A 12,312-nucleotide genomic window follows, 5' to 3' on the forward strand; every position below is an offset into this window, starting at 1 on the left:
ACAGGTAATAATAGCATAGTAGTTTTTACTAAAAAGAATGTACATCACTGTACATTATTATAATGACAATTCTGTTTTTCTCCTACAGAATGGATAGATGTATATATAGAGATGAAATTTGAAAAGAAATTGTCATTAAGAGACCAGAGTAGCTATTTAAAATTTTAATATTTAAAGCTTTTACTTTAAACTTATTTTCCCCCCCATGGGGGTAGTTAACACTTTGACTAAGGAATTTTTGGTGTCCAAAATAGGTTTAAATGTGTCACAGAAACGTTTCATATTTATCAGTTGATGACCAAAGCCCTGTTTATGTTTAATGTTGATTCTGGAATTATTTTCCTTCAAAAAGCAACTGAGACATAATATCAGCAGATGTTCATAAAAAAATAATTCTTTTGGGGCACAATGGTACACACCTGTAATCCCAGCTATTTGGGAAACTGAGGCAGTAAGATAGCAAGTTTGAGGCCAGGCTAGGCAACTTGGTGAAACCCTGTCTCAAGCAATAAAGAGGGTTGGGGATATAGCTTAATGATAGAGGGCTTCTGGGTTCAAACCAGAGTACTGTCAAAATAAGAAAAAAAAAACCTTAATTATTCTTTATCAAAATAGTCGGAGTATTAATAAGAGATTAAATATTTATATTATCTTTCATTCTCAATTCATTCAGTTTAGCTAGCAATTTTTAAAAAAATCTTTAAAAGCCCTTATTTAAAAACTCATAATACAAAACAACCACAATCCGTGATGTTTTTCCTGCTTTTTAGAGAAATTCTCTTAAATTCCATAAATAACATGGTGTTGTAAAAAGAATCCCAGTCCTTTATTGGGGCATGCTGTTGATAAGACATATAGTTTAGTGGAAAGATGTGTTATGGGTCAATACCAAGGGGATTTTCCCAGCTTACAGAAGTGAAAACTAGCATGGAGAAAAAATAGCTCCCTGCTACATAATGCATGTGGTCCCTCCTCCAGTGCATATGCACTCTTTCCCAGCCTCCTGTCTCTTGCTTAAACCACTATGGTTATACATGAATGATTAAAGAATTAGAGGACATTTTCCCTTACCACCTTCTCCCTCAAGGGTAGCCAAAAGCTTCAATAAAGGTAAGCCCCATATTTTAGGCCTAGATTGCATAAGCTTCCCAAATACAGGAACTCTGTTTCTGCTTTATTTTTAACTCGCCGTAGTGTCTCCTTCTAGAGAACTCTAAGACAATTTGCAGGCAGAAGTCTTTAACTACTATAGATCACAAGGGGCAGGCAGCAGTGATGAATTCATGCCATGATTTACTACTGACTTAGCCAACTGCCATTCTCACATTAAATTTGTCAAGTTGTTTGTCTCCTATATATTTCAACCAGGGCCATCTATACCTTAGGTGACCAATTTCCTTTGAGTGACTACTGAATGGTCTCAGCCACCAAGGTAAGCCAGGTGGGAACCAGTAAGGTCATAAATGCAGGATTAATTTTTTCCCAGGAACAAGAAAGAAAATAGTGCACTGGTTAACTTACCCAACTTCTATTTCCCAGAAGCTAGCTGGGGCTCTGGCTGAACCTCAGGGATTAACTGTCTAAACTGGATAGGGTTTGGAACATAGCCCTGAGCTGGGTCATCCCTGGTGTATGGAAACATCAGGATACATTAGGACCCATACTGGAGATGTCTTCATTCCTTAAACAAATAGCCTGCGCATCTCTAATGTGCTTGGCACTGGTGTTGCAGAGTTAAACCAAGTGAGGTCCCTGCCTTTTACCTTTCGCTTCTAGTGAGGGGGCCTAAGCATAGATAAAGAAGTGATTTAGAGTGCAGCATGGTAAATGCCTATTGGAGCCATGCAAAGCAATGGGGGTTGGGTGAAGGACAAAGATGATCCTAGAAGTAACACTGAGCCATTTTGAGAGGGAGTTGACTGACTGTAGGCATTCCCAGCTGAGGGAACCTAGAAAAAGGAAGAGCATCTGAAGAATTGCAAGCAGTTCATGCTAGCTGGAATAAAAGAGTAGGAGGTGAGGCAACTGGCTGGAAAAGTAGGTTGGGGCCTCGTCTAACCAGCTCACTGTGCTGGCTACAGACTGGAATGGATCCAAAAGGCAAATGGGTAGTAACAGAGCAGTAACATGACTATATTTATGGTTTGGAAGGAGAGCTCAGGCAGTATTTTGGGGATTGGATTGATGGGAAAAGAAAAAAAGCACAGTGAAGGGAAAGACTTGTTAGGAGGTTGATGTAGTCATCCAGGGATGAAGGAAAGAAAACTGGATTAGAGCAGCTGTAGGGCAGTTAAGCCCTTGAGAGACAGCCTTGGCAGGCCTTATACTGCCACATGATCAAGAAGGAAGAGGCCAGGGTGGTACTGGCATTAGGGAGGGATATGAAGAGATTGAGCACGATTGAGAAGGGGGAAGTTGAGTCGAGCTTTATGTAAGTGGAAGGAAACTAGCCTGTAGGTTTTGGGGTTAAGTTCTGCTGGCCCCGCCTGGGGATCCACATAGGCTACTGGGCCTATCTTTTTGAGCACTGAATTTCATTGAATTCAGTGCTTCTCCATGCAGGAATCATGGGTCCTGCTCTCTGCATGTGCTTTCCCTGTGCCTACACAGTGATAATCCTAGGACAGATATCCTCAAAATAAGGGTCACAAGGGGGCAGTGGAATTAGTGCCCAGTCAAGTTGGAAGGTAACCAAATAGTAATATTGGGTGTGGCAAATTTAATTTTCTTCATTTTTAACATTCCATAAGCAAAGGAAATTTAGGCCTTGTTATTTTCCAACACAATCTACTATATAAACAGCAGTTGTCTATGGCACTGAGTCAGCCTATTAAAAAGTTCATCACCTGAAAAATTGCATCATATGTTATTTTTAAAATATTGATGTGCTAGAAAAATGCCCACCCCAAGATGTTCATGTCCTCATCGCTGGAATCTATGAATATGTTGCCTTATATGGCAAGAAGGACTTTGCAGTATAAGTAAATTAAGGATCTTGAGATAGGGAGATTACCCTGGTCCAATGTAATTACAAAATTACAAGGTTCTTCATAAGTAAAATTGGAGGGGGGGTGTTAGGAGTAGCAAGGTCAGAGTGATACAAAGAAAGATTCAATCCACCATTGTTGGTTTTGAAGACTTAAAGGGGCCATGAGCCAAGGAATGCAGGTGGCCTCTAGAAGCTACAAAAGGCAAGGAAATGGATTCTCTTCAAGTGCCTCCAGTGGACACAGCCCTGCCAACTTCTCAATTTTAGCCCAGTGAACCCCATTTGGGACTTCTAACCTCAAGAACCAAAAAATGCATTTGTGTTGTTTTAAGGCACTAATAAGTTCATGATAATGTTACATCAGCAACAGGAAACTAATGACTAGTCTTTATGATTTCAGAAATCCCCAGATTAAAACTCTTAAAAAACAAAAAAAAATCAGTCGATGCAGTGCTGCATGCCTATAATCCAGCTACTCAAAAGAGGCATGGGGCAGGAGGATGGCAAGTGCAAGACTAGCCTCAGCAATTTAGCAAGGCCTAAGAAAATTAGTGAGACCTTGTCTTAAAAATTAAAAAAAAAAAATGAGGGCTGGGGATGTGGTTGGGTGGTTAAGCACCCCTGGGTAAAACCCCCAGTGTGAAATAAATAAATAAAGATAAATCAGTAAACAGAGCCACTAAATCCTTATTTGGTTATTCATATATATTTTGTTTTAGCTTCCTGCTCCCACTGTGATTCAGGGTTGCGTGGGATGCCAGGGTTTCCTCAAGTGGGGCCTACAGGTATATGGCATTTAAGGTACTAAGTGGAACTTTCCATCACCTGCCTGGGAACATCCTTGCAAGATCCTTCCAAATGTAAGCATGAGATAAGAAGGTCACAGTGTTAAAAAAGAACAACTTTGGTTCAGGTGTTCTGTCTGTGCTTTAAAATACTCTGGAAAGTTGAAAGATGTAAGTAGACAAAATATTTGGTGAAATTACTGTTCTAAAAATAGCCCTATGTTGGCCAGGACTTCTGGAAGGGTGATGTCTTTTACATCTCCTCCTGCTAAGGCAAAAAGGTGGCAGTTGGGAAAGTCCACACTGACATCTAGTGATATAAAACTGCACTGCCAAGGGCTCCAAAGGAAACAGTTTGCATCAGTGGACTCCTGGATCTTGCTTCACCTATTACCCCGCAAGAGGGCTCAGGACTCGATGCCCCTTTCCTGGTTGGGGTGAAGCAGTCAGGGCTTCACTATATTGGGCTGTTTAAAAGTTTTGCCTCCTAGTGGTTTTTTTTTTTTATGTTCTGCATACAAAAGCTAAAGATTTCACTTCTAAAAGCCTCTTTGTGCTTCTGGTGGCAAGACCTCTTTAATGCCATTATGTTTTCTATCATGTTCTCAGTGATGTCCTAAGCAAGGAATAACCTATGTCCAAGGATGGGACCTGTGCAGCAGGATCTTGCCTTCTTTGCCCTGAGAACTTTGTCTGCATTTGATTTTCAGCAACTCTGAAGCCCAAAGCACAGAAGAAATGACAAAGTATGCCCCTTCAATTTTTTTCCATGCATAGGTGAAAATAAATCAAGAGAGAGAAGGTTTTTATTTTCTTACTTAACTGGGGCAAAATTAGAAGAAGAGTATATTTTGAAGGCTATTGTAGTAGCAACCAGATTAAAAATACTGATGAGGGGTTACACAGCAATGTGAATGCACTTAATGCCACAGAATGGAACAATTAAAACTGGTTAAAATGGCAAATATTATGTTATACATATTTTATCACAATTTTAAAATGTGATAAAGGGCTGAACAGTGGCAGTTCCAGTAGGAATAAAGGGCTGAAGAGTGGCAGTACAGTATTGATCAAATGATTGCAGATCCATTTTCATATCATTCTCATAAGCACACTGTGCAGATTAAGTGCAGATGAACAAATACTAAATTCTTGAGAATACTAATGCCAAAAATACTCCTACAACCTCCTCATTGAAACAAACAAACCTAAACATTATGAAAGAATCAGGTTTTACAAGGAAATGTGGTTTTACTTTCATACAGTAGAACATTTTTTTCATGATCTGTAAATATCAAAAGCTTCAAGCAAATCATACAGATGGGAAAATAAAATGTGCTACACTAAAACACACAGATTTAGCAGGAAAAGGGCAAAAACAAAAAAGTTCTAAGAGGCATCACTGATTCAGTTTTGACTGTTAAAATTGTATGAGAGAGGCACAAATATTTCCAGAATTCAGTTGTTTCTGCGAGGCAAGTATAAAAGGGTAAGATAAATAACGTTAAGAAAGCAGCTCCAGACATGACTTGTACAAAGAACAAATCCAAGGGTTTGGGAATGATGATTGTTGACTGTTCAGAGTTTGTAATAAATTGAAGTTGTGATTCAGTGAAATACTAGGGAGGCATTAGAAGAGATCTAGGATTTATTTCTTCCATTAAAAATAATATTTCAATACAATATTCTCTGGTACGTCTTTTAACTGGTGGCATAGTACTAACAGATCTTTCTCTGTTTCTTCAACCCTCCCATATCAATTACTGACTAAAGAAGTGAAAAGTCCTGTCAAGACCACTGTTGATTAGGAGAATGACAGCTACAATTAGGATTTCATTTTAATACAGCATGCTTTTTATACTGAATTAAATGTCACCATAAATTTATTTGTTGATAATAGCTCATGAGTTTCAGCAGCAGAAGAGTTTCTTTTGGAGCTCACAAAGAAACTTAGAATGTACAATATGAAAATATAAAAAGAAAGCTGAATGTGGTGCCATGCACCTGTCATCTCAGCTCCTAGGAAGGCTGAAGCAGGAGGATCGCTTGAACACAGGAGTTCACCACCAGTCTGGGCAACATAGCCAGACTCCAGCTCAAAAAATAAAAATAAAAATCCCCACCATGCAGAATATTGACTTAGCTTGACATCAACGGGCTTCAAAGAAACAAGAGTTTTTAATCAGAAAATACAATTTGCCTAATGACTCTTAATAAGAGTTTCTTAGAAAGCCAGGCTACCTGCTGTAGTATTTTTTTAAACCCAGTCATCCTGCAGAGGAAAAAAAAAGAAGCAAGTGTCTATGGCCTTCAATGCATAGCATTAGAATCCACAGCCAAATGGTGATGGTTCGATAAACCAAATAATAGAAACTGCTTTGTTTTTCATATTTAGTGTAATCTAGTTAATGGTTTGTGTATAATTTTCTAGACTACTTAATGGATGTTTTATGACTTAAAATAATTATCTTCCATGCAAGGCATAGCATAAAGAATCTAAATTTCCTCCTTTGAAGGGTGAACCTCAGGAAGAGGTTTATATCTATTAGAGCAGCAATTCCAGACACTGGTCTACAGTCTGTAAGGAAGTGTTCCTGGTGAAATAAGACAAATCAGGACAGTGTGGTAGCTGCTTTGTTATATATAAAAAGTTAGATGTATTCAAGGTACAAGATTATCTTTAAGAGTATATCCTTCCTACTCTTATGATAGTTCTAGATGGCAATCAATTTGGGAGAAAGATTAGCGTTTTTGTTGGTTTTTTCCCCCCATTTTAATTTTTTTTTAATTTGGAACAAAAAAAATTTGGCACCCTGATATTGATTGGTTCCTGAACTTTTGAATTTATATTGAATTGTAAAACCATTACTCAAGAGAGGAATATTTCTCACCTTTATTTTTCCTGGTTGCCCCCCACTCTGGAGTGATAGGACACACCCATCAATCAAAATCTCAAGGAAGCTTGTTATCAGCTGGAATTTAGGCTCTTAAAGTGAGAGAATGTTTCAGAATGGCTCATCAGAGATACCAGGCAAAGCCCCAGATTATTCTAATGGGGACCTTTCCTCTCCAGTGGCTCTGCCCCCTTCCTAAGGGGAAAAAAAAATTGAGAATCCTTACTCAGAAGTAATGATATATCCAGGATATTTTTTTAATTTATTTTTTGGTTTTCGGTGGACACAACATCTTTATTTTATTTTTATGTGGTGCTGAACCACATAAAAACCCAGTGCCCTGTGCATGCCAGGCAAGCACGCTACCTTTTGAGCCACATCCCCAGCCCTATCCAGGATATTTTAATGAGACTATAAAATACCTGAATACCTCATTTATTAATCCACTATCTCAACCTCTCTCCAGGGCTGTGTAATAACTTTCCACAAAGATGAGCAGGACTTCTAGGGTAAGCAAATCCTGAAAAACTCAACAACTAGAGCCACACAGGTCTCCTTCATCTCTAACACCAATCCTTCACACTAAATGTGAAACTTTCTTTATGCTTCTAGGCCAAGCCATTTAGTTATTCTGGGTAGTTTCCTCAAGGAAGAATTGAAGAGATAAGGTCAAGGTTATGACTAGTATATTTTTCTCTCAGGACAGAGAATAGTTTTTTTTTTTTTTTTTTTTTTTTTTTGTGGTGCTAGGGATCTAACATAAAGCCTCAAGCATGATAGGCAGGCGCTCTACCGTGAAACTGCATCCCTACCCCAAGATAATAGTTCTGAAAGACAACAAAATATCAAAGTGCATGCTGTTTTGTCAAGGTAAACCTTGTTTGAAAAAAATAGAAAATTATGAGATTCATTAAATGATCTCTATAACCCATTATGGCTAAACATTCTTTTTTTCCCCCCACTTGTTACTGGGGATTGAACCCAAGGTGCTTAACCACTGAGCCACATTCCCAGCCCTTTTCATGTTTCATTTTGAGACAGGGTTTTTCTGAGTTGCTTAGGGCCTTGCTAATTTGCTGAGGCTTGGCTTTGAACTCTTAATTCTCCTGCCTCAGCCTCCCGAGCCACTGGGATTACAGACATGTGCCTCTTGTACCCAGCTACAGCTGAAAATTCCATAAGCCCCACTTGTCAGCATGGAACTCTCCCTTCACCCATGCTAGCTCACTGTTCCCCTCTACAAATCCCAGAGCTTCTCTTTGTCTTTGAGCCTGACACCTAACATGGTATCCTCCAAATAATCTGCCTTGACCCCTTCAGGCAGATTGAATGTCCAGCCTTCCTCTGGGCTCCCCTGGCCCCTGAGATACTATTTCACTGAGTACTCATTATACTATATGGCAATTGTTTGTTTGTCCCCAGAAATGGTGTCTATACTTGAGTGCTGTTGGTGGCACATAAGAGAGGAAGGAGGGAGGGAAGAAAGGAAGCAACAGCTGTGTTTAACCATCTGCCAGATCTCAGAATCTTTTCCTGCTCCTGCCCGCCACAGGCCGTGGACTGTGGAGATGGATGACAGGGAATGGAAGACTCCTCTCACTCAATTTCAACACGTTACTCTTCAACAGCAAGGCTTGTTTTTATTACCCTATTGAGTTCACACGGGTAGGTTTTGGCAGCAGCAATTATTCTCCTTATTACTCTACAGATGAAGAAGAAATAGACTTGGCTCTGACATGTTGGATTTTTTCAAGCAAGTCCCATATGGAAGATAAAAGCTCTTAATTCTAATCAGAGCCAGCTGAAATACACTTGGCTCCCTACTTCTTTAAAGCTTCTCTTTCCAAATTCTTTGAGGACATGCCAGGAGTTGTGCCAGATTCAACAGAGGTTTGGACAAATTGCTACAGGATCACTGGGAAGGGGTGACTTCTGGACAGATGTGGAGGGGAGCAGACATGATAAGCTATTTCACAGAAGAGGTCCTAGTTTGGCTCAGGGGTGAAAAGTAAGGAGTTGACAAGTGGGAAATTGGGAAGAGAATGGCATGGACAGGGACAGGGGTTGGGAATAGCTTGGCATGTTAGAAATGACAGGTGGGCAGATGGAGCTAGAAAGTTAGCTTGAGGCCAGATTGTAAGCCAAGCCAGTCTTTGGATTTTATCCCATTAGCCATGGTAGGATGACCACATAATTCATCACCCTAATGCGCCCCCTTCAAGAGTGAATAGGCAGGCTTACCGAGTAGAATGACGGCACACACAGAAGAAGACAGCTCTGTTCCAGACCAGGAGGATGTACAATCACTCAAGCTTTGAGAACTGTAAGGCCTGACCTTGATCAGATCTGTGTATTGTAAAGGGAATGCTGGCAGCCATGTGGATTGGAAAGGAGAGGAGGTGCCTGCAGTGAGGAAGAGAGCTAGGAAGGCAGGGTAATGAAGAGGAGAGACATGAAGGAATAGTTACGTCAAAAATAAGATAAATTAAACATGGAGATGGCAGCAGGGGTGGGAGGGGTTAATAGGGACTCAGCATTTCCAGACTGGAACAAGAAAAGAAAAGCAAGTCTTGAGGAAACAGTTTGTACAGTTTGAGGCATGGTGATATAAGAGGACAAATAGATGAGGATGGTGGGAATACGGATTCAGAGAATGATTTTAGGCCTGGGATCATCACTCAGTGGTAGGGCACTTGCCTCACATGTGTTTCATTCTTAGCACTGTATATAAATAAATGAATAAAATAAAGTTCTATCAACAACTAAAAAAAATTAAAAAAAAAAAAAAGAATTCTATAAAATGAGCCCACTATACTGACTTCCCACATGCTTTCTTTGCCAAAAAGCAATCTGTCTATAGCCCTACCTGGCCTGAAGGCACAGGAAATGTCACATTCCTTAACAAACTGAGGCAGGGGCCTGAAGGCCTGGCAATCAGTGTAGAAAATGATGGGGGTGGAGAGAGGATGTTGGCTGGTTATCACTGGGTTGCTAACCGCTAATCTCCAGGATAACACTTCCACTCCTCCTAGGGATGGGGAAGGGATCTGAATTCTCCAACACAAGCAATTACCCCCTGTGCTGTACCTTCCTGCCCTTAGGCACTTACATGAAAAAAAAAAAAAAAGAGAGATGTCAAGGTTCTGTAAAAGAGCAAGACATACCCACTCCTGGGGGCACCCAGCTCTGAGCCCCACTTCTCCTCAAAGAAGTCTGTCTCTGTTCCTTTCTTAAATAAAACTTGCTTTCTACACTTGCCTTTGCGTTTCTTGGGGAACACCCAGGGAGCAAGGAGCCTTCCTGATCTCTAAGACTGGTATCATTGAGATATTAGTTAAATATCAGTTTGGTAAATATTGGATATCCAGTAGTCAGAACTAGAAAAATGGAGCTCACATTGGGGGCTTGAGCTATAGATTAGGTTGTTTGTTATGCTACTAGGTGGAAAGCTGCTCGAAGTTACCAAGGGAGAAGAGAAAAAAATATGAAACCTAGGATGGATTTGCAGTAAATGGCAAAGAGCTGGTGGACAAAGAGGAGCCAGGGAAGGAAGAGGTGGAATCAGAATTGTAGGAAGAAAAAAAATAGGAAAAAAATATGTCCCAGAAGATGAGAAGAAGAGGAGAAAGTTTTAAGAATGAAGATCATTCAACACTGTTAAACTAATTAGAACAACAACAAAAACTAGCCAACAGGTAGAGAATGGGGAAGACCAGGAGTCTATCACAGTCCATCTTTGTTCTTTTTGGAGTGATGGGCAGAAGGCTGCTGCTGTGTATTGCAAGCTGCCAAGGGACATTATAGACCACGCTTTCCAGAGGTTCACTGAAAGTGGTGGGCAAGAGAGGGAGTCCTCATAGCTTAATCGGAAGGCAGGGTTTTCCTGCTTCAATTTCCTCAACTTGTTTATTTCTAAGTCTTCTGTGAATGTGCAGTTGGAAGATTAAAGAAAAAGCAACTGAATCTAATCCAGCTCCCCTGGGTCTCACTTTTATAGTCTTAAGAGCTGACCCTGAAGTGCTTTTCACAGTCATGGTTGCTGATAAAGTAATGGCAGCATTAAGCAATTATATTGAGAGTGTTTTCCAGCCCCAAATCTTGATGCTATGGTTTGTATTCAGACACAAGTTGGCAATGGCCCAGTTAAGACATTTCAGTGTCTAATGCTTTTTGCACATTAGTGTTGTGGGCAGTAACTCATGATTACTGCTATAATAAATTGTGAAAAGAGCGATTAAAAGAATTCTGCATAATGCTGGGTGTGGTGGTACACACCTGTGCCCTAGCTACTTGAGAGACTGGGATGGGAGGATCATTTGAGTCCAGGAGTTTGAGGCCAGTCTGGGGAACATAGTAAGAACTTGCCTGAAATATATATATATATTTTTTTTTCTTTTTACATAAAAAATACACATGGTTACATGTGTAAGACCAAGATAGTTATATCATATCCTCAAGCCTGCAGAAAGCAGTGGCTTTCCAAAAACAAACAATTTGGGGCTGAGTACTATGATTGGATAGTGTTTGTCCCTCAGCCATTCATATGATGGGAGCTTGGTCCCTAGTGTGCTGATCTTGAGGTAGAAGAACCTTTAAGAGGTCGGGCCTAGGGGCAGGTGACTAGGTCATGTGGCCTCCACCTCATGAATGGATTACTGCTATCTCACAATGAGGTTCAGGGCTGGTAGGAGTGGAGATTATAAACAACCCACTTGCACATGTACCCTTCTGATGTTACTGCTTCCCTTCCACTACTCTGCCATGTTGGGACACAGCCAAGGGACCCTTGGTGTTTGGATCCTCTAGCCACCAGAATCATAAATCAAATCAATCTCTTTATAAATGACTCAGCTTTTCAGTTATTTTGATATAAAAACACAAAGTGGACTAATACACTGGGATTCTTCACCAACCTTGGTCTGAAGATATGCAAGTCACTGTCCTGGTCCTGGTGCTCTTATATCATGTAAAGCTAGAGATAAAAGAGGTTATATAAACTCAAATAAAGAAAACTCCCTCAAAAAATGAAATGAGAGGTGAAGCCTCAGGAAGATGCAGCTATAAAGGGTATGGTTCTTACCTTTACCTCCTGATACATGAAGTAAAAAATGTTTGTTGGTTATTAATTATATTGATAACAACTCTGTTGGTATAATGGAAATTATATTTATTATAATTATAATTCTTTTTAAAATTCCTTGTCATCTTCAGTCTTCAAAATATCTCTCTCATTGTTTTCCGTATTGACTGTGAATATAATATCTTTCATTTCCCAATACTGACACTAGCCACCTTCCACCAGTCAGTCACTGCTTGATAGTCAGTAACTTGGATCCCTGGTTCAGTCTCCTTTCCCACTAGGTAGTATCACCATCTGGAGGATTTTAGCATCCATGTGGACACCCCCTCATCAACCTGGCCTTGCAATGCCCCTCACTCCCATTGCTCTCTATTCCAGCTGTCTATTTCCATGGCCTAACCCTGGACCTAGCCATCACTTGAAACCACTCCACCTGAGAGTAAAGAACTCCAATGCTTCTTCAAACCGCTCACTCTCTTTTCCCTTTAGAACTTGGTTAGAATAATGTCAGGGAAAATGAAAAAGAATCCCCCCAAATTTTATCCTCCATATAAATGAGAAAAA

This window comes from Ictidomys tridecemlineatus, chromosome 2 (assembly GCF_052094955.1).
Source record: "Ictidomys tridecemlineatus isolate mIctTri1 chromosome 2, mIctTri1.hap1, whole genome shotgun sequence".
Lineage (NCBI taxonomy): Eukaryota > Metazoa > Chordata > Mammalia > Rodentia > Sciuridae > Ictidomys > Ictidomys tridecemlineatus.